The 22,727-nt window shown below is 40.2% G+C and overlaps 1 long non-coding RNA gene across 1 annotated transcript; it reads left to right on the top strand.

Annotated features, from left to right (window-relative positions):
* The first annotated feature begins 370 nt into the window (after window positions 1-370).
* LOC133243361 (uncharacterized) lies at window positions 371-22,501 on the top strand. The gene is made up of 4 exons (XR_009735053.1): window positions 371-634; window positions 1,083-1,273; window positions 21,142-21,224; window positions 22,145-22,501. It is a non-coding gene; the product is annotated as an uncharacterized LOC133243361 (long non-coding RNA).
* The last annotated feature ends 226 nt before the right edge of the window (window positions 22,502-22,727 follow it).

Genomic DNA, 22,727 nt, shown 5'->3' with positions numbered 1-22,727 from the left:
CAAGCCCAGGCTCCCTGACACAGGTTACTATCTAGGGAGAGACAGCAAACTCAGAGACCTCTCCCTGGTCATGAATTGCATGCATTTATGCGAATGAACGTGTGCTGCCACAAGATCCAGACTGAGGGAGAGCTAAACAAGACTGAAATACCGTCATCATGCACAGCCAGTGATTGCACCAAACCTTGCCACTAACCAGGGCAGCTATTCGGTCCCTTTGGGGAAAGCAATAAAACATGGAGAACGATAGCATGCATGCTCTGAAAAGCCGCGCAAGCCAGCCCAGGCATACTCCTATACACAGGCCTCTAGACCTTATTTCCAGCTATGGGATCACAGTGCCTGTCTCAGACAGACAGCCAATCGGAACTACGCAGTAGAGGAAGGAGGGCGAGAGTAGGGGGACTACAGGCGCCGATTCGCGCCCGGGAAGAGGCAATTCTGGCAATCACGCGGTGACCAGTCAATGACCAGAACGCTTCCCTGAGGCCATACCCCAAACTGGCAGCCAATCTCTCGCTCCATAGCCGTCCCCACCTGGATGTAACCATGAAGAAACGAAGGGGTGGAGTTGGAAAAGGGAAGAAGACATTTGCCGCTTAATACCGGTGTCCACTCAGACTCGCATGCACTGGTAAGACAGAGTGGAGTGAATGGGGATGGATCCCGTGGCACCATGAGTGCCTCCGGGGGGAACTGTGGTCGATGCCCGACGCGGTGTAAAGGGACTCTGTGTTGTCACACGCCCTCTCCCAATGGTACCTTTCATAGTGGGTGGTTTTACCGCTACCCCTGCGTGGCGCATCCCAGGAGAGAACTATTTCATCTTGGGCGCCCCTTGGTGGTGAGAATGGGGAACAGCATATGTAGATGCCGGTGGACGATTCCAGGATGATAGCAAAGGGTGGAAGGGCAAAGTTAGGATGAAAACCCTATCGATTTCTGCAATCTTGGACTCAGAGAAAAGTGTTCATAAACTGAGGATTGATTCTCTGTAGTGACCACTATTGTAACAGGGATCATTGAACGCATTTTCTCTGTGCTGGGCATTGTGCTTGTTTGTGCTTTCTTGTTTAATACAGAATAGGTCTCATGAAAGCCAGCCACAGTCCCCCAGCGGGCAGGAGAGAGAAAGCTTCGGACTGAGATCTGAAGGCCTGGCGTGGGGAAGGCCTCTGTCGTCGAGTGCGAGTAATACGTGAAAAGGACAACAAGATCTTCCATTCTGTTCGGAAAGGGATCATCTCCAAGGGGACCCACAAACACCGCATAGGTGAGATAAAGACCATGACTTCGTCACCATCTTGTCATCCCTGAATATGTTCCCTAGCAGAATCCTCAGCCTGTCTAGCTGTGCCTCTCTCAGCAAGTTTAAATTTGTTAATTCATTCCGTCATTCATTCATTCATTCTCTCCAAAATATGTATCAAGCACAACTATGTGTGTTAGGAAAGAGAAAATCAACCTCGGCTTCATGGAACTTACATTGTACTTGGATCATACAACCCTAAAAGATAAGTAATTTATCAGGTGTTCGTAACTGCTGTGATTAAAATTTAACTGGGATAGTGAAATAGAGAGCAGGGATCATATCTAGAAAGAGTGGTCAAGGAAGTTCTTTCTAAGTTTGTAACATTTGAGCAAAAGCCTAGAGGGGATGCTTATCTGGGAAAGAATCCCAGACAGAGGTAAGGCCAGTGGAAAAATTAGGGAGTGGTGCTCGGTATAGTGTGTATGACAACAGTGAGGAAGGCTATGTGACTATCACAGCTTGATGGAGGGAGAACCAGGAAATCCGATAAGAGAGGTAATGAGGGGCAGATCCCATAGGGCCTTCTTTCAGAGGCCCAGATAACACAATGATTGTTGAGGAGCTCTTGATTTACCCCAGGAAAACCACAGGCCCTAAAACAAACATGGGAAATAGATGGGGAAACAGTGGAAACAGTGTCAGACTTTATTTTGGGGGGCTCCAAAATCACTGCAGATGGTGACTGCAGCCATGAAATTAAAAGACACTTACTCCTTGGAAAAAAAGTTATGACCAACCTAGATAGTATATTCAAAAGCAGAGACATTACTTTGCCAACAAAGATCTGTTTTGTCAAGGCTATGATTTTTCCAGTGGTCATGTATGGATGCGAGAGTTGGACTGTGAAGAAAGCTGAGCACTGAAGAATTGATGCTTTTGAACTGTGGTGTTGGAGAAGACTCTTGAGAGTCCCTTGGACTGCAAGGAGATCCAACCAGTCCATCCTAAAGGAGATCAGCCCTGGGTGTTCTTTGGAAGGAATGATGCTAAAGCTGAAACTCCAATACTTTGGCCACCTCATGCGAAGAGTTGACTCATTGGAAAAGACTCTGATGCTGGGAGGGATTGGGGTCAGGAGGAGAAGGGGGCAACAGGGGATGAGATGGCTGGATGGCATCACTTACTCGATGGATGTGAGTCTGAGTGAACTCCAGGAGTTGGTGATGGACAGGGAGGCCTGGCATGCTGCAATTCATGGGGTCACAAAGAGTCGGACACGACTGAGCAACTGAACTGAAGGAGTATCACTGCACTGTAAAAAGGGGTGAAGCTTTAAGTTTTGTTTATTTTTTTTTTTTAATATTAGCTAATATTTATTGAATACCTGCTTCAGGATGGGTTACACCAGGCATTTTCCATGTTCTTTCCTGTTCCACACCAGCAGCAGGTTCAGCATGATGTGGTGATCAGAGAAGATAGGAAAGCTTCAGGTTTACATCCATCCTCTTGCCTCTCCAGCATTCTCTCCCAATGAGGTGCTAAACATATTCACAGCTGGGTCCTGGCAGTCAGTCCTCAGGCCTCGTATGTCCCTTTCTTGCCAGCTCAAGGAGGGGATACAGCTTTAAGTGCTTATCTTTAAGTCTCACTATTATACTAAATAGTTTGCTGCCTTCCCAGTTGGCGCTAGTGGTAAAGAACCAGCCTGCCAATGCAGGAGACATAAGAGATGCTAGTTCGATCCCTGCATTGTGAAGATCCCCTGGAGAAGGGAATGGCTACCCACTCCAGTATTCTTGCCTGGGAATTCCCGTGGACAGAGGAGCCTGGCTGACTACAGTCAATAGGGTCACAGAGTCGGTCGTGACTTACCACACACACTGTAAACATTTTCCGGTAGTGGCTGAAACAAGCTATGTTTTGAAAGCAGTGTGTCAGTGCTCTCCAGACGCAGTTGCTTCAGATCCCTGTCAATGTTCACATTTCTTTCTCTCCCTATTTCATTTTAGCTATTATGGTGGACATGTAATTTCACTGTGATTTTAGTTTGTATTTCCTGATGACTAAAGATGTCACATGAGTGTTGAGCACTAATTCATAATATTTATTTTCCACTTGGTTATTTTTTTTCTTTGTAAAATGACTGTCCAAGCCTTTTGCTTATTCTCATTGGGTTGTTTGCCTTTCTCATAGGCATTCGTGGAAGTTCCTTAGATATTCTGCATATGAGTTCTTTTCTGGCGGGGGAGAATGTATCTTTTCCCACTCAATAGCTAGTATATTCACAACTCTGGTGCCTTACATTAGCAGAGGACCCTAATTTAATTAATTTGGTATTATGAATCTTTTCTTTTTCTTAGTGTTTTTGATTCCTGTTTAAGAAAACTATGCCTACTCTGAAGCATAAGAATATCACCGTATACTATTCATAGAAACTTAACTGCTTTATCTTTCATATTTTGATCAAAGATTCAGCAGCCTGATGTAACCAAGGGTCCAATGTTAATTTTTCCATGTGAATACCCAATTGGTGCTTAACAGCATCATTTTTCTTCTTTGAATCACAGTGCCTTCTTTGTAGTAAATCGGGTGAGCTTCTATGGGTGGGTCTATTTCTTGAATCTCTACTCTGTTCTTTTGGCCTATTTTACTGTCCTAGTGGCAATATGTCACTGTCTTAATTACTAGTGTTTTGCAATAAATGTTCATTTCTGGCAGTGAAATCCTGGCAGTGAACCTTCTTCAGCAGGGTTCTTCATGACTATCTTGGATGTTTGTGGTCCACTGAAGTTCTGTATAAATGTTAGAATCAGTTTACCCCCAAAATCAAAAATTTTAAAGAGAATGTGTGTCTTTAAAATCTCACATGCAATGTATTTCTTCAAAGTGAACCATGGAACAACAAATACACTTGAACCTCATTGCTCAGGCTATTTCTGTTACAAAGAACACAGATCAATTCCTGACAAGTAGACTGTCCACTAGCATGCAAGCAACAGTCATCCCATCTCTTTCTCTGCCTTGCCCTGTATTGCTGATGCTAGAATCTCGATACCTAAATGTCCCAGGATGCCTTGAAGGTGGTGGTTCCACAGCTTCTTAGGTGATGCTAATCATATGAACTTCTGCTGTAGGATTTGGGAAGTAGAAACTATTTTCATTCCTCCCAGAAGTGGTCACAGATGCATGCGTTTGGTCAGGTGTGAATGTTTGCAGTGGCTTTAGAACTCCCCTGATAATATCTGCCTCAAGATTGCAGTGGTTTCTTGCAGTTGCCTGACCAGGTGTATCTCACTGGTCTCCAGACCCACTGTGATTTCCACGATGCTTGTAGATTCAGAAGACTTAATCATCTTTCATTATTATTTTCCTTACTGATATTGGACATTATAGTTTACTGATAACAAATGAATTAGTGATAACAAGACTTTGCTGTTCTATATCAGCGACATCCCACTCAAAATACACAAGGTTTATCTGATTGACTAGGAAGTATGTCTATTCCTGGGGAAGTTTGGCAAGAGACACAACTCCTGAGCTTAAGTGACTACCTAGTACCTTATAAGACCACGGCAAGAATGAAATGCATTCTATTAGTAATGTGAGTAAAGATAGCACTAAAATAAAACTAACAATAATATGATTATGGTTGCATTTTTTCCCCTCAACATTCATATTTTGAAGTCTTAACCTCTGATACCTCAGAATGTGATTGTATTTCATACAGGGCCTTTAAAGTAGTCATGAAGTTAAATTGAAGTCATTAAAGTGGGCCTTAAAGTAAAATGACTGGTGTCCTTATAAAATAATAGAACACAGACACGTACAGAGGGAAGACCATTGAAGAAACAGGGAGAAGTCAGCCATCTACAAGCCAAGGAGAGGTCTTAGAAAAAAATAAACTCTACTAACAACTTGATTTCAGATTTCTAGTCTTCAGACTTGTAGGAAAATAAATTTCTCTTGTTTAAATCATTCAGTCTCTGATACTTTGCTATGGAAGCCGGAGCAAATGAATGCACATACTTTTTGTGCCTTTCAGGATGCAAGTGTTAATATATATTTTTTTATTTGCTATTACTCATAGTATAAATAATAATAAAATGACCATATTGTAGTGCCAATCTGAGCCACTGTGAAATCAGAAATCTTTAAACACACACTGAATTATTTATCTTAAATTAATGACCATGAAAGAATTGCTTCTAACTCTTACTTTCATCCTACCTATACTACTACATTACTCTTCCACAATCACTAGCAAACTTCCTCCATTCTAATGACCTCCCTGCAATAATTCATGAAAAAGCTGGAAGTAATCAGGTTAGACTTCTCAGAGCTTTCTAAGCCTAATATACCTGACTTTGCTCAGGAATTTTCTGCCACCCCTTCTGCCTACATGCTCCTGACAGCACCCAGTCCCTCATGTCTGTTCAGGATCCCATGTCTTTTATTAATACTTTCTCAGGGACTTTGCTCCTGCAATTATCACTCCTCTCACCTGAACCATCAACTACTTCTGTATTTGAACATTCTCTAATCTGGAGTTGTGGGGAGAAATATACCTTCTTCCCATACTTCCATCTGTGGCTACTTGCCCTTTTACCTGTTGTTCTTCATAGCATATTACTCAACTTATTCTGAGACCATTGTCTTCAAGCTATTTCAATAAACATGATCCCCCCAGTAGATATGATTATCAAAATTAGGTAGAAAAACAAATTAAGTAGAAAGCTTAAAATAATTTTGAAGAAAAATTATGTTAGAGTACTCACTCTATCTGATTTCAAGACTTACTATAAAGCTATAGTAATCAAGACAGTGTGATATTGACCAAAAAATCAACAGAGTCTAGTAATAGACACATACATATATGATACATCAATTTTCAACAAAGATGCAAAGATGATTCAAACTAGAAGACAAGCTTTTCAACAAATAGTTTTTGTGTAATTGGATTCCATAAGAACAAAAATAAACATTTATTTATAACTACCACCACATAGAAAAGTTAATGCAATGTGTATCATAGAACTAAATGTGACACCTAAAGTTATGAAACTTCTAGGAAAAAAACAGAAGAAAATATTTATGGCCTTTAGTTATTGCAGTGAGTTGAATAGTGTGTCTCCAAAACTTATGTTCACCCAGAATCTCAGAATGTCACTTTATTTGGAAATAGAGTCTTTACAGATGTAATTAGTTACGTTAAGATGAAGCCATACTACACCAAGGCGAGCCCTAAATCCAAAGAATGGTGCTCTTACAAGAAAAGAAGCAGACACACAGAAACACAAGTGGAGGGGAAAACACCATGTGAAAATGGTGAAGACTGAAGCGATGCACCCATAATCCAAGTAACAACAAGTCTTGCCAGCAGAAGCTAAGAGAGAGGCATGGAACAGATTCCCCCTCAGAGCAACCAAAAGGAACCAACTGCCAACATCTTGATTTGGGACTTCTGGCCTGAGGAACTGTAGAGAATAACTTTCTGCTGTTTTAAGCCACCAAATTTGGAAAATTTGTTAGGACAGCCTTAACAAACTAATATACTTAGTGAAAGAATTCTTAGATAAGACATTACAAGCACAATGCATACAAGAAAAATTTATACATTGGACTTCAAGTATTGCTCTTGAGACACATGGTTAAAAGAAAGAAAGAGAAGCCACAAAGAGGGAAAAAATATTATAAAAACACCTATTTGATAAAGGATTGATTCCAGAACATACAAAACCCCTCAAATCTCAAGAATAAGAAAATAGGACTTCCCTGGTGGTCCAGTGGTTAAGAACCCACCTGTCAATGCAGGGGACACGGGTTCAAACCCTGTCCGGGAAGATTCCACATGCTGCGGTCAACTAGGTGCTTGCACCAAAGTACTACCAAAGCACGAGATGCCCTAGAACCCATGCTCGGCAACAAGAGAAGCCACCACAATAAGAAACGCACACTGCAGATGAGTAGCCCTTGCTCTCTATAGCTAGAGAAAGCCTGCATGCAGCAAGGAAGACCTAGTGCAGCCAAAAATAAATACATAAATAAATCATTGGAAAAGAATGTTTATACAAGAAAGAATAAAAATAAACTAATTACAAAGTCAGCCAAAGATTTGAATACTTTAACAATGATGTAGGGATGGCAAATACACACGTGAAAAGGTATCAGTATTATAAATCATGAGGGAAATGCAAAGCAAAACCACAATGATATACCTCCACACACCTTTTCTAATAGCTAAAATGAAAAGGAAAAACCTTTGACAGGATCAGTTGCTGGTTAGGATACAGTGTAACTGGAATCCTCATATTGCCTGTGGGGATGCAAAATGATACAGCTGGTTTGGAAAATAGTTTCACAGTTTCTTGTGAAGTTAAACACATATTTACTATATGACCCAATGATTCTACTCCCAGGTATTTATCAAAAATAATGAAAACTTTTGTCCACACAGAACCTGTAGATGGTTATTTATGGTGGTTTTATTCCTGGGTGGCACATTCGGTAAAGAATGTGCCTGCAAGCTGGGAGACCTGGGTTCAGTCAATGGGTTGGGAAGATCTCCTGGAAAAGGGAATGGCACCCACTCCAGTATTCTTACCTGGAGAATCCCATTGACAGAGGAACCTGGCTGCCTACATAGAGTCCATGGGATAGCAAAGAGTCAGACACGACTGAGCAACTAACACTTTCACAAACTTTATTCATAATCACCAAAAACTGAAAACAACTCAAGTGTTCTTCAGCTGGTGAGTGGATGAACAAAGTATATTCTATCCATAACAGGAAAATAACTACTAGCAATAAAAAGAAACAAACTACTTGCATATGCAACAGCATGGATGAATCTCAAATGCATTATGCAGCATGCAAAAAGCCAGACTCAAGCAGTTATTCACTGCATGTTTTCATTTCTATGCCATCTTGCAAAAGGCAAAACTGTACAGGTTGAGAATAGGTTGGTGATGTCCAGGGCCAGGAGCTCAGGAGGGAATTTAAAACGGCAAGATTTTTTTTCAGGAGATGGAACTAATCTGTATCTTGATTGCAGTGGTGGTTACATTCTGTGCATTTATCAGAACCCATAAAATTGGAAACCAGAAAGAGTGAATTTTTCTGGTTTTGAATTATGCTTCAATAGTAAAACTAAGAAGACATAGATTGAATTGTGGCACTGCAGAGTGACTCAGGAGCAACCCAGCTGATAGAACTCCCACTTCCAAGGATCTGTGCCAACAAACCCAAGTTGTGCTCAGAACCATGCGATCTTTATTCTAGAACAGCTGAGAGTGTTGGAAGGTGTGATCAGAAAGAAAATGTAATTAGATTGTGTTCAGATCAGATCAGTCGCTCAGTCGTGTCCGACTCTTTGCGACCCCATGAATCACAGCACACCAGGCCTCCTTGTCCATCACCATCTCCCGGAGTTCACTCAGACTCACGTCCATCGAGTCAGTGATGCCATCCAGCCATCTCATCCTCTGTTGTCCCCTTTTCCTCCTGCCCCCAATCCCTCCCAGCATCAGAGTCTTTTCCAATGAGTCAACTCTTCGCATCAGGTGGCCAAAGTACTGGAGTTTCAGCTTTAGCATCGTTCCTTCCAAAGAAATCCCAGGGCTGATCTCCTTCAGAATGGACAGGTTAGATCTCCTTGCAGTCCAAGGGACTCTCAAGAGTCTTCTCCAACACCACAGTTCAAAAGCATCAATTCTTCAGCGCTCAGCCTTCTTCACAGTCCAACTCTCACATCCATACATGACCACAGGAAAAACCATAGCCTTGACTAGATGGACCTTTGTTGGCAAATTAATGTCTCTGCTTTTGAATATGCTATCTAGGTTGGTCATAACTTTCCTTCCAAGGAGTAAGTGTCTTTTAATTTCATGGCTGCAGTCACCATCTGTAGTGATTTTGGAGCCAGAAAAATAAAGTCTGGGACTGTTTCCACTGTTTCCCCATCTATTTCCCATGAAGTGATGGGACCGGATGCTATGATCTTAGTTTTCTGAATGTTGAGCTTTAAGCCAACTTTTTCACTCTCCACTTTGACTATCATCAAGAGGCTTTTGAGTTCCTCTTCACTTTCTGCCATAAGGGTGGTGTCATCTTCATATCTGAGGTTATTGATATTTCTCCAGGCAATCTTGATTCCAGCTTGTGTTTCTTCCAGTCCAGCATTTCTCATGATGTACTCTGCATATAAGTTAAATAAACAGGGTGACAATATACAGCCTTGACGAACTCCTTTTCCTATTTGGAACCAGTCTGTTGTTCCATGTTCAGTTCTAACTGTTGCTTCCTGACCTGCATACAAATTTCTCAAGAGGCAGATCATGTGGTCTGGTATTCCCATCTCTTTCAGAATTTTCCACAGTTTATTGTGATCCACACAGTCAAAGGCTTTGGCATAGTCAATAAAGCAGAAATAGATGTTTTTCTGGAACTCTCTTGCTTTTTCTATGATCCAGCGGATGTTGGCAATTTGATCTCTGGTTCCTCTGCCTCAGAAGTTCACGGTTCACATATTGCTGAAGCCTGGCTTGGAGAATATTGAGCATTACTTTACTAGCGTGTGAGATGAGTGCAATTGTGCGGTAGTTTGAGCATTCTTTGGCATTGCCTTTCTTTGGGATTGGAATGAAAGCTGACCTTTTCCAGTCCTGTGGCCACTGCTGAGTTTTCCAAATTGTGTTACCTTGGAGAAATAGGTTTCAACCTTCAACTTTGGTAAGCCAGTAATAAAGGTTTGGTTCAAGAAACATGTGTCAAATGGAGGAAGTAGTGAAAAACTTAGCAATGATTGTTACCAGTACCACTAAATCAGAGACCTCTAATCCACAACTCCTGCAAATACTTGTCTTGTGAGTTCTGGAATTTCAGATGTTCAGGGCCTTAAATCACGTGAAGTTTCTATAACTGCGCCGACTGGAGGATGACTCCTTTAAGAATTCATCACAGGATTTTTTAAAATTTATTTTTAATTGAAGGATAATTGCTTTACAGTATTGTGGTGGATTCTAGCAAGCAACAACATGAATCAGCCATAGGTTTACCCTTGTCCCCTCCTACTTGAATATCCCTCCCACTTCCCTCCCCATCCCACCCCTCTAGGTTGTTACAGAGCCCTGGTTTGAGTTCCCTGAGTCATACAGCAAATTCTCGTTGGCTACCTATTTTATATATAGCAATGTATGTTTCCGTGTACTCTCTCCATCTCTCCATCACCCTTCTCCTTCCTGATATGGTGTTTTTTCCCCCTAGTTTCTAAAGGAATCTCCATACTGTTCTCCACTGTGGCTGTATCAATTTACATTCCCACCCACAGTGCAAGAGGGTTCCCTTTTCTCTACATCCTCTTCAGCATATACTATTTGTACATTTTGTGATGATGGGCATTCTGACTGGATGGCCATTCGGACCAGAATGGGAAAGACTAGAGATCTCTTCAAGAAAATTAGAGATACCAAGGGAACATTTCATGCAAAGATGGGCTCGATAAAGGACAGAAATGGTATGGACCTAACAGAAGCAGAAGATATTAAGAAGAGATGGCAAGAATACACAGAAGAACCGTACAAAAAAGATCTTCATGACCAAGATAATCACGATGGTGTCATCACTGACCTAGAGCCAGACATCCTGGAATGTGAAGTCAAGTGGGCCTTAGAAAGCATCACTACGAACAAAGCTAGTGGAGGTGATGGAATTCCAGTTGAGCTATTTCAAATCCTGAAGGATGATGCTGTGAAAGTGCTGCACTCAATATGCTAGCAAATTTGGAAAACTCATCAGTGGTCACAGGACTGGAAAAGGTCAGTTTTCATTCCAATCCCAAAGAAAGGCAATGCCAAACAATGCTCAAACTACCGCACAATTGCACTCATCTCACATGCTAGTAAAGTAATGCTCAAAATTCTCCAAGCCAGGCTAATACGTGAACCAAGAACTTCCAGATGTTCAAGCTGGTTTTAGAAAAGGCAGAGGAACCAGAGATCAAATTGCCAACAGCCACTGGATCATCGAAAAAGCAAGAGAGTTCCAGAAAAACATCTATTTCTGCTTTATTGACTATGCCAAAGCCTTTGACTGTGTGGATCACAATAAACTGTGGAAAATTCTGAAAGAGATGGGAATACCACACCACCTGACCTGCCTCTTGAGAAACCTATATGCAGGTCAGGAAGCAACAGATAGAAATGGACATGGAACAACAGACTGGTTCCAAATAGGAAAGGGAGTACGTCAAGACTGTATATTGTCACCCTGTTTATTTAACTTATATGCAGAGTACATCATGAGAAACGCTGGTCTGGGAGAAGCACAACCTGGAATCAAGATTGCCGGGAGAAATATCAATAACCTCAGATATGCAGATGACACCACCCTTATGGCAGAAACTGAAGAGGAACTAAAGAGCGTCTTGATGAAAGTGAAAAAGGAAAGTGAAAAAGTTGGCTTAAAGCTCACCATTCAGAAAACTAAGATCATGGCATCCGGTCCCATCACTTCATGGGAAATAGATGGGGAAACATTGGAAACAGTGGCTGACTTTATTTTGGGGGCCTCCAAAATCACTGCAGATGGTGATTACAGTCATGAAAGTAAAAGGCACTTACTCCTTGGAAGGAAAGTTATGACCAACCTAGACAGCATATTAAAAGGCAGAGCCATTAATTTGTCGACAAAGGTCCGTCTGGTCAAGGCTATGTTTTTTCCAGTGGCCATGTATGGATGTGAGAGTTGGAGTACAAAGAAAGCTGAGCACTGAAGAATTGATGCTTTTGAACTGTGGTGTTGGAGAAGACTCTTGAGAGTCCCTTTGACTGCAAGGAGATCCAACCAGTCCATCCTAAAGGAGATCAGTCCTGGGCTGTTGAAGCTGAAACTCCAATACTTTGACCACCTGATGCGAAGAGCTGACTCATTTGAAAAGACCCTGATGCTGGGAAAGATTGAGGGCAGAAGGAGAAGGGGACGACAGAGGAAGAGATGGTTGGGTGGCATCACTGACTCAATGGACATGGGATTGGGTGGACTCCAGTAGTTGGTGATGGACAGGGAGGCCTGGCATGCTGTGGTTCATGGGGTCGCAAAGAGTCAGACACAACTGAGCAACTGAACTGAACTGAACTTTTGTGTTCTGAGCATTCCCTGGCTGTCCTCTATCATAACTCTCATCATGTTTGTTTTGGCATTATCTTCTGTTGGTTTTCTGCTCACTAGATTGTGAGCTCTTTGATACGTCTTATTCCACATAATTGTAACTATATGAATATAGTTACAATATCTGCCTTTTTAGTCCCGAACCTGAAGCCTGACTCCCAGCATATGCTTAGAGAAGTTTTCTCCCCTCTGAATGATGATGACCCATGCTACTCACAATCAAATATAGCCATTATCAAACCATTAATTTGTTTATTAGAGGTAATGCATTATAAACTGGTGATCAGAGGACAATTCTCTTGACAAATTTCTTTCTTGCAGAGGGGGAATGTACACATTACTTTGTCCAAAAGCTTCTAGTACTAGTATATTATTCCCTACTTTTATGTTCATAATTCTGCACACTCTGCAACTTTCTCAGATCACCTGTCAGTTAGGGGCTGCATTGACTAATTCACTGAAGTGTTCCCATATATAAAGGGGCTGAAGAATAGACTAGACTGTTGATAAATACTTTTGAATGGATATAATGCTGACAATGTGATTACTATTTTTTTTTAATTAATTAATTTTTGGCTGTGCTGGGTCTTCATTTCTTCATGTAGATTTTCTCTAGTTGTGGCACGTGGGAGGTATTTTGTGGTTGTGCTGCATGGGCTTCTCACTGTGGTGGCTTCTCTTGGAGCAGAGCACAGGCTCTAGGGTGTGTGGGCTTTAGAAGTTGAGGCATGCAAGTTCAACAGTTGTGGCATGCAGACTTAATTGCCCTATGACATGTGGAATCTTCCTGGACCTGTGTTTGAACCCGTGTCTCCTGCATTGGCAGACAGATTCTTAATTACTAGATCACCAGGGAAGTCCAACAATGTGATTTTTTTAATGTTTAGCTGGAAAGCTGTATTTGTCAGCTCACGCAGCCAAAACAAAATACCATAAAATGGGTGACTTCAGGAACAGAAATTTATTTTCTCACTGTTTCTTGAGACTGGCAGTCCGAATCAGAGTGGCAGCATGGTTGGATTCTGGTGAGAGCTCCATTCCTGGATCATAGATGGATGTCTTCCTGCTGTGTCCTCACATGGCAGTGAGAGAGACAGAGAAAGAGAGAGAGAGAGAAACAGACACAGTGACAAAGCCAGAGTGAATACAGTGGCGTTTCTTCTTATGTGAGCCCCACTTTTATGACCTCATCTAGATCTAATGGTCTCCCAAAGGTTTCATCTTCAAATATTATTTCATTGGTGGTTAGGAATTCAACATACAAATTTGGTGGGAGACACAGTTGAGTCCATAGCAGAGGTAGATGTCAACAGCTTTAGGTCACAAAATCAGTATGTAAAAGCAGTGATTATCATTGGATGTGAGAAATTCAGTTAACCTCTTTCACTCTTACAATGAACCTTCTCTTCTAGTTTCTTTCTGCTTCTTGGCTATCCCTCTCACCATTTCCCACCCACCCCCACTTAGGTCCATTCCCTGTGTTTCTCCTTTGCACTTCTTTTCTGTTTATGTGTCTGTCTGATCCACCAGTGTGATATTCCCATCATCCACCTCACCTCACTGGCCTTGTTATTTCAAGCCATTTTGCAGATACATCCTGAAACATGTTGGGAATCAATGTATGTGTACTAAATGAAGGAATATTTTCTAATGACTGACAGGAAAAGCATCTCCTACATGTAGGAATCAGTATTATAGGTGTCATATTTGTAGCACCATACATAAAGTCTTGTGTTTTTTTCCAGACAGTGCAGGGGTGTGGCTCTGTCTTCATGCCCTGGTGCCCTTGCATGTCCTCACTTATGCTACGTAGGCAAGGCTAAACTGCAGGCTGACTTGAATCTTGGCAGAAAACCTTCTGATTGCTCTTGCAGCAAGGGGGGATAAGCAGCCCGGTGAAGACCTGCGATGAGGCAATTTCTCACCTGCTTCCTTATCTAGCTGGAGGCTGACACAAAGTTGTTATTCATCCATCTCTGGTTTCAGTTGAACATAGGATGATCTACCTAGCCCCAGCTGAGAGTACAGCCATGGACTACAGAACTTTTCATTGGCATAGGGCACACCTGTGGGCTCCTTCCTGGCAGAGAGACCCACTACCCACAGTGCTTGTTACTGAGGCCTTCCAATTCAGTGGCAAACCGCGGGACTAGGGACAAGGCAACTGACACCAGGGTCATATTGCTTCTGCACTGTCTGTAAGGTAGAATCTGAATCCATTCGGGTTCATTGTCTCCTTACTGGCCAAGCCCGTAGAAGGTGACAAGCCAAACTAACAACTGCAGTGGTGCCCGAGGCCCTGTAGCTCCTGCGCTGTGACTTAGGGACTGGCTGCCTCACTACGTGACAGAGTCTGGTGTTGAGTTGTGTGATGTTGTGTGACCAGAATACTGGCTTATTTTGTCATCACACACAGCAAGGAGCACGGTTTTCACTACATACTGTGACTTAGGGTAGCCTTGACAGTCCTCATTTACAAACCCACCTTAGAATGGATGCCATGTCTGACACCAGCTACACTGCTATTGAATCAAAATATGTATTTAGACAAAATATGTTCCTTTTATAACTATAAGGCTATAAGTTAGCCTTATAGTCCACTTGAAATTCAAAATCTGTATCACTTCTGAGAGAATTGTAATTGAAAATGTAAATGAAATTAAAACTTTTGAAAGTGTAAATGAAAAAAATGAAACAGAATAAGCCAAATCCATTTGCAATGTAATGCCTACTTCACATGTTATCTTGTTTATTCTTCATAACAAATATTTACTGTAAACTTGTAATTTCCACTTTAGAAATGGGGAAACAGATCCAAAGCATGTAAATACCTTTCTCACCTTCACTCAGTATGTGTCAGAGCCAGTACTGATACTCTGAGTTATGTCACGTGCTGTGCTTAGTCGCTCAGTTGTGTCCAACTCTTTGCGACCCCATGGACTGTAGTCCGTCAGGCACCTCTATCCATGGGGATTCCTCAGGCAAGAATACTGGAGTGGATTGCCATGCCCTCCTCCAGTGGATCTTCCCAACCCAGGGATTGTACCCAGGTCTCCTGCATTGCAGGCGGATTTTTTTTTAACATCTGAGCCAACAGGGAAGCCTAGATATGTCATGTCATAACCAATAAGGAGACAGAGCAGCTAAGACTCAAGTCATTTTGTCTCAGGAAGTTCCCCTCGTCCCTTTCCCTTTTCTTCTAGCTAACATCTAATCTTTTAAGGCAGTTCCATAACCTAAGGGCTTTGTCACATACTTTTTGGTAAGATGGGATACTCTAACTTAAGTCTCATGGTAGTTGAACCTCAGATTTTCTCAGATTTTCAGTCCTTTTGGACCTGGATTTTCATACCTCTGGAAGGGTGTAACAGCTGCTGTTTATAATATCCTATTATTCCCTAAGAAGAGTGAATTCTGAGTCGGTCCTTTGTTGCAGAAATATGTTTTCGGTGTGTGAGGATGCAGATGGGGGCTCAGAGATGTAAGTGTTTTGTTATTATGTAATAATAAGGATATAAGGGAGGAATCAGACAGATGGAGGGCTTCTGAGATCTGACAACTATCAAGGCAATGGAAGATGTTATAGAGAAGAAAAGACATTTGTGGCTTCTCTCTCCCTGCACCCAAAAAACTTGGAAGGCAAGTCAGAAGTGTGTGAAAGATACGTTGTGGCATTTGCCATGGAATTTGACAGCAGTTTTTTTTTTTTCTCTGTCTCCATACAACCTTTAACGATGGCTTTGGCATTCCATTTCTCTGTAGGGTGATACAAGTATATTAAGTTTTTAAAAAATGTTTCTCTGTCAATGATTTCATCAGGGACACCATATGACATTTGGGTGGCACATTTTGTAAACCCATTTATTCAAGAGAAGACCAAAGGCTTTTATATGAATTTTTTATATATGGGTATATATATGTATGGATATGTATTAACACATAGATTATTCATAAAGAATATGTCATGACCAAATTTTTTTAACCCTAGAAGTGCAAGATTGGTTTAAATCTATAAGGTTACCAATGTAATCCACCACATTAATAGAAAAATGGAGGGAAAACAATTCTATGATCATCTCAGTTGTTGCACTGTAAGTGTTTGATGAAAATCAATCTATAGTAAAGACAGCAAACCAGGAATAAAAGGGAACTTACTCCAATAAAGTGTATCTGCAAAAAAGCAATGTAAACAGGTTGAAATGGAGAAAATTTTTCATTTCCTGTCAGGAAAAATGCCGACTATCGCCTGCTTTAGTCAAGACTATTCTGGCTAGGTTTGTTCAGTGCTGCAAAATGAGAAAAGGTATAAGATTTAAGCCAGTAGAAACTGTTGATATTCAAATATAATAGTATATTTTGAAAAGCAAAAAGAATCTAGATCTAAATTTGTGGAATTAATATGCATATTTAGAGGAATTGTTGGACAGAAAGTCTATATACAAACATTCTATCTCTACATACATCCTCAACTAGACGATAAAAATCGCAAACCATGAATTTTCAGTAACATTAAATACCCAGGGATAAATTTAACAAAAAATGTGCAAGTAAAAAATGAAAACATTATTGATGGAAATTTAATGGTCAAATATCCAACATAAGAACAGCATAGATGGTTCCAGTTTATCTTCTTTCAAGCAAATGGTTGCCCTTCACCTATAATATAAACATAACATTAAAGTTACTCAGCAGATGATAGGAGAGGTATACAAAGTTCACTGCAGTTGTAATTTTATAAAATGGACTAAAACAAGAACACTAAGGGCAACCCTTTGGCTTACCTTCAGTTAATCTTCTCTAGAGCTTTTATCAGAGAAGGCAATGGCACCCCACTCCAGTACTCTTGCCTGGAAAATCCCATGGACAGAGGAGCCTGGTAGGCTGCATTCCATGGGGTCGTGAAGAGTCGGACACGACTGAGTGACTTCACTTTCACTTTTCACTTTCATGCATTGGAGAAGGCAATGGCAACCCACTCCAGTGTTCTTGCCTGGAGAATCCCAGGGATAGGGGAGCCTGATGGGCTGCCGTCTATGGGGTCGCACAGAGTCGGACACGACTGAAGCGACTCAGCAGCAGCAGCAGCAGAGCTTTTATAGACTTTTCAGGCATATTACCAGTACTTTTAAAACACGAACAACTCTTCCTAATTATATAAGAAAACAAGGACGCTGACTTCAGAACAAATGAAATCATTTGACCCTATTAAAAGGTAGTTTTCAGTAAAGGGCAAAACTGTGTGCACTTTTAGTAAAATATCTAACAACAAAAAACACTCTAAGAAAAACAAAATACACAAAAAAGAAACCAAAAAATCCCAAAAAAGTATCATTTAAATGTTTTGGTTTGAAATAATATTCTGAATATAGGATAGCTAAACAGTTGTTATCTCTGTTATTGCTTAAGTGAAGTAAATAAAAAGCCAGTATTGCATTTGTTTCTTCTCTACTGTGGAAAAGTGTAGAAATTTTCATTTGTTCTAGTTTATCCCTGATATGGTTGTTTTAAGTAGGTCAAGCATTTGTCCCCCTTTTACTTGTGGCCCTCATGTAATTCCAAATGTCTCTCTTCACCTGGAAAGCATTCCAGTTGGTATAATAAATTATGTGCTCACACAAAATTTTAAGTCATTACTATCACTGGCAACATGGTGACATCAAAATGTGAAGCAGAAATAAGACTGTTTCTCACAGCCACACCAAAAAAAATAAAGAAAAAAAGGGGAGAAGAAAAGAAAAGAGAGCAAGAGGGAGTAGGAGTGAGAAAGAAAAGCAAGTAGGAAGAGAGAAAAATCTGGAAAAGCAGATTTTTTGTTTGTTTCTAAATGATAATGGCATTTGAGAAACAACTCTGACCAATTTCAAAACTTCATCCACGGTATTTGTGATGTTTAGTTATTTAGTTACTGCGGCATATGTTAAATAATATTTGTTTATCTAATCTATTAGCCATTTCATCAATATGCTGAAAATATCTGAGTTCAAGATTATGCTCTGTTTTCATTCTGTAATATACTATCTGTTAGTGTCCTGTTCATATTTCTTATTATGTGTACTTGGGCTTTGTCCATTTTCTTCACAATTATGTAAACTGAGAGGAATGGACTGGGAATTTGGGCTTGGTAGATACAACAATTACATTCAGAATAGATAAACAACAAGGTCCTACTATACAGGCAACTATGTCCAATCTCTTGTGATAAATCATAATGGAAAAGAATGTTTAAAAATGTATGTGTTAAAAAAAGGTTACATAAACTAGCACATTGTCTTTATTTATTAGTTGAATTTATTTTCCTCTTCCTAACAATTCATACCTGTCTTTTATTAACTATCTTTCTGTTTTTCCCTTAGGTTTATTCTGTTGCTATTTATTTTACCTTTTATATTGGATATAAGATTTTATATTTATGTAATTTGTAATTTATGTATTTTTCTTTTTTAAATACCATACATATTTAAGGCTAAGATTTTTCTATGAGGATATTTTAATCATGTTCTGTAGTTACTTGAAAGCAGTCTGAAAGCTGTATTTTCGTGTCTAAATGTTCTAATGGAATGGAACAAAAATGTAAAGTGAAAATATTTAGAAGGCTAAAACATAGTAAATTCTTCCCTAACCGTGAAGTTCTTCCTTTAAACCCAGAAACATGTAATTAACAGTCAGCAGTTTGGAAAACACTTATGTGAAAGATACTAAGTTGATTACTCAGGAAGTACTAGAGTTACAGACTTTGACCTTCCAAACTGTTTGAATTGATGTCTCAAAGAGGAAAAATAACATATTTGATATAGTTACTGCTACTGCTACTGCTAAGTCACTTCAGTTATGTCTGACTCTGTGCGACCCCATAGACGGCAGCCCACCAGGCTCCCCCATCCCTGGGATTCTCCAGGCAAGAATACTGGAGTGGGTTGCCATTTCCTTCTCCAATGCATGAAAGTGAAAAGTGAAAGTGAAGTCGCTCAGTCGTGCCCGACTCTTAGCGACCCCATGGACTGCAGCCCACCAGGCTCCTCCATCCATGGGATTTTCCAGGCAAGAGTACTGGAGTGGGGTGCCATTGCCTGGTTATATCATGAGGCTCAGATTTTTATTAGTTCTTTAAGAGTGACAGTGGGATGTATGGCAAAAGCCATCATAGTATTGTAAAGTAATTATCCTCCAAGTAAAATAAGCAAAAAAAAAAAAAAAAAAAAACAGACTGACAGTGGGGGCAGGTAGTGTGCTTAGCACGTGTATCTTACTCACACCTGCCTGGAATATCACTGACTACATGCACTCTCTCAACTTGATCAGTCACAGAAACAGGAAACTAGACTATATTTTGCCATTTTATTTCTCAATTGTTTCATGCTTCATTGGGGAAAGGATTTAAAATGCAATTATTTTTTTAAGAGAGAATTCAGAATTTGAGAGAATTTAACAAACATCAAGCAGATTGTTGGCTCATTTTCTTAAGTAACAATGAAATCTCAATTCACCTGTTATAATTTGACTCAAGATGATATTTTATGATAAATAAGTCATGAAAAACAGAGGATTCTTCTATGCATTCCATCATACAGAACCAGAGAATGCAAAAATTAGCATGAAAAATTAGCATTTTAGTATATCTGATTTGAGTTCACAACTTCTATGACTAAAGTTGAGTTTAGAAGTTAAGGGATTTCACAGAATCACACACATTATGCTCAAGCTGGTACTAGAACCTACTTGGATGCCTAAGCATATTTCAAATAAACCGATATTTATTACAAATGCATTACATATTTGTTACAAGCAGAAATTATAAAAGAACCTGAAAATTATTAGCTGTTGCTTAAAGTACTAATACAAGAGAAGAAAACGGTTTCCTATTTTCAATTCGATATGGCTTTGATCCTGTCTGTTTCTTTATTTGAAAGTCTGTAAGTCAGGCACTCAGGCATCTGGGGTCTGAACTATCTTTCAAAGAATATGTGAACTCTGTTATTAAAATAATAGTAATGCTTCCTCTATATTATAAAATATATAGTACTCCAAAAAACAGAAACCACATAAATTACTTTCTGAATGGATGACATACCTGCTTCTGGCATTTCAACAGGCTCTGTATTCGATGCAACCTCCTCCCTGACATCAGGACCATCTCCACCTTTACCCCCAGTCTTTGCCACAGTCAATTCCTGGAGATCAATTTCCAGGTCAGAATCTTTTTAAAAAAAATGATGTATGGCAAAACCAATACAATAAAAAATAATAATAAATAAATAAATAAATAATGTATCAATTCAGCTGTAAAGTATACAATATAAACAAGGGAGTGATAATATTCATTCCCTCAGTGTTATGAATTAAAAGACAGGCTAGTGTGGTGAAAATGTGATGAATAAGAATCTCAGGAGCATTATTCCAGGAATATGATGCTGGGAAAAAAGAGAAGAAGAATTTTCCGAATGTTATTACCATTTTCCTTTTCCAGGATTGTCCTCAGACAACTTAGTTGCCCCCCTCTCTTTGTCTTGAAAACAAGGGAAATTTTGACCCACCACACTAAGCCGCAAACTGTACTTTCCTGAGTTTTTTAGGAACTGTCTGAAGTCCTTTTCTAATGTTTCCTTTCCTCCTCTTACTGCTTATATCATAATGCATGAAACAGACATACACTTTACCACCAGAGGCATCCTTCTCCTTCTCTTCATCACGATTCACTGGATCCTCTCCATTTACTTCCTTCTTTCCAGGTGTGATATCCTGAATCTCAGCTGGTGGTTCCTATCGTTGAGGTTGCTCAACACTGGGCTGCTGGTCCTAGTAGAGTGTGCATGTAAGTAAAAACTTCTGTTGTTAATACATCTAATAACATAAATTACATGATACACATATATATCTAGTCATAAGTAAATCTAACAATATTTTTCCAACACAATTCTATGTACTTACATTTAATAAAGTTACTCTTCCCACAAGAGAAGAGTTAGCTCCCATAAGAGTTATCCAGAAAGACTTTGGAAGCTATTTAAAAATATGTTGGGATGGAAGTATGCAGCCTGTTGTTGATAAGCAGGAGAAGGAAGTCACTGGGCATATTTCCAGGGAATTTAACAATATACTCATCCAGACAAAACCAGACTGTAATATATCTGGATCAATATTACTTCTTAAGACCAACTGTCACCCTTTATCAGCATGGAAGACTTTTATTACTGCATCTGTACTACTTAATTTCATTTTCTCAAAAATAATTTTGTGCTAATAGAAAACATCAAATGGTAAAATACTCGCAACCACAGGTTCATCCAGCTGGGAGGAATCTTGATCTATAGGTCCCAATGTTGATGCCATTTGCCCACTCGTATTTCTCTCTGAAAGTAGAATACTGTGATTTAGAAAATATATTTAAGAGTACAGCTGTATTTGATCACTTTTATGACCGAATGTTAACTTATTATTTTTTAAAAACGTAAAAATACTTTCAAAACAAAACTCTGGTTAAGTATGAGTGTACATGCATTCCAATTACACCAAATACAGTTGCTTGCAAAGCCATTTGTGTCTTTGTTAAGCTGGCAGAGAAATCAACTTAAGGTACACAGGAAGACAGAATTTTTGTGAGGAAGTTTGATTTCACAACTGAATTCTCCATCATGAAGATATTTAGTAAAATACTGCTAGGAATTTAAAAATTCAGGGTTATTGCTTTGTCACACTCTAATTTACCAGACTTATTTTCCCCAATCCCCTTAGCATTGTGGGAACATGGAGAAAGGCTCAACCTTTACAGCCTGACTATGGCGATTTTCTCAGAGTCTATGGCTGAGGTGAGTCTGCATACAAAGCAACCGGTCCACTTCTCTCTTGGCACCTTGCCACATAACTCGGGATACAGTCACAACTCCACCGTGGTCTGGTTTCTAGGCCTTTCGTTAATCGCCCACCCTGCCCCCTGCCCAGGTCCCACTGCTGGCTCCGGATTCTGTGCTCTGTCCTGAGTCCCAGGGCCCCAATGAACCAGATATCTCAAATAGCACCCGCAAGTCTCCCCCCGCCATCATCTGACCCCCTGCCCTTCTCTGTCCACCGCCCTTCCTCTCCCATCACCAGGACAAGCTCGTGGGCCTTCCTTTTCAATGGCCCCATATTGCAATGTCCGACCAGCCCAAAACTCACTGGCTCCCCCTCACACATACTCACACAACTCCAGACAGGACAGATATGTGGACTTACCTGGTAAGTCTCAAGTAGTGAGAAAGAATTGAGACAGAATAAACATGTCCATCTGAGGCCTAACGCTCCTCATAGAATGTGCTCAGGAAGGTGCATGTGCAGC

This window comes from Bos javanicus, chromosome X (assembly GCF_032452875.1).
Source record: "Bos javanicus breed banteng chromosome X, ARS-OSU_banteng_1.0, whole genome shotgun sequence".
Lineage (NCBI taxonomy): Eukaryota > Metazoa > Chordata > Mammalia > Artiodactyla > Bovidae > Bos > Bos javanicus.
This window is presented reverse-complemented; position numbering and strand designations above follow the sequence as displayed.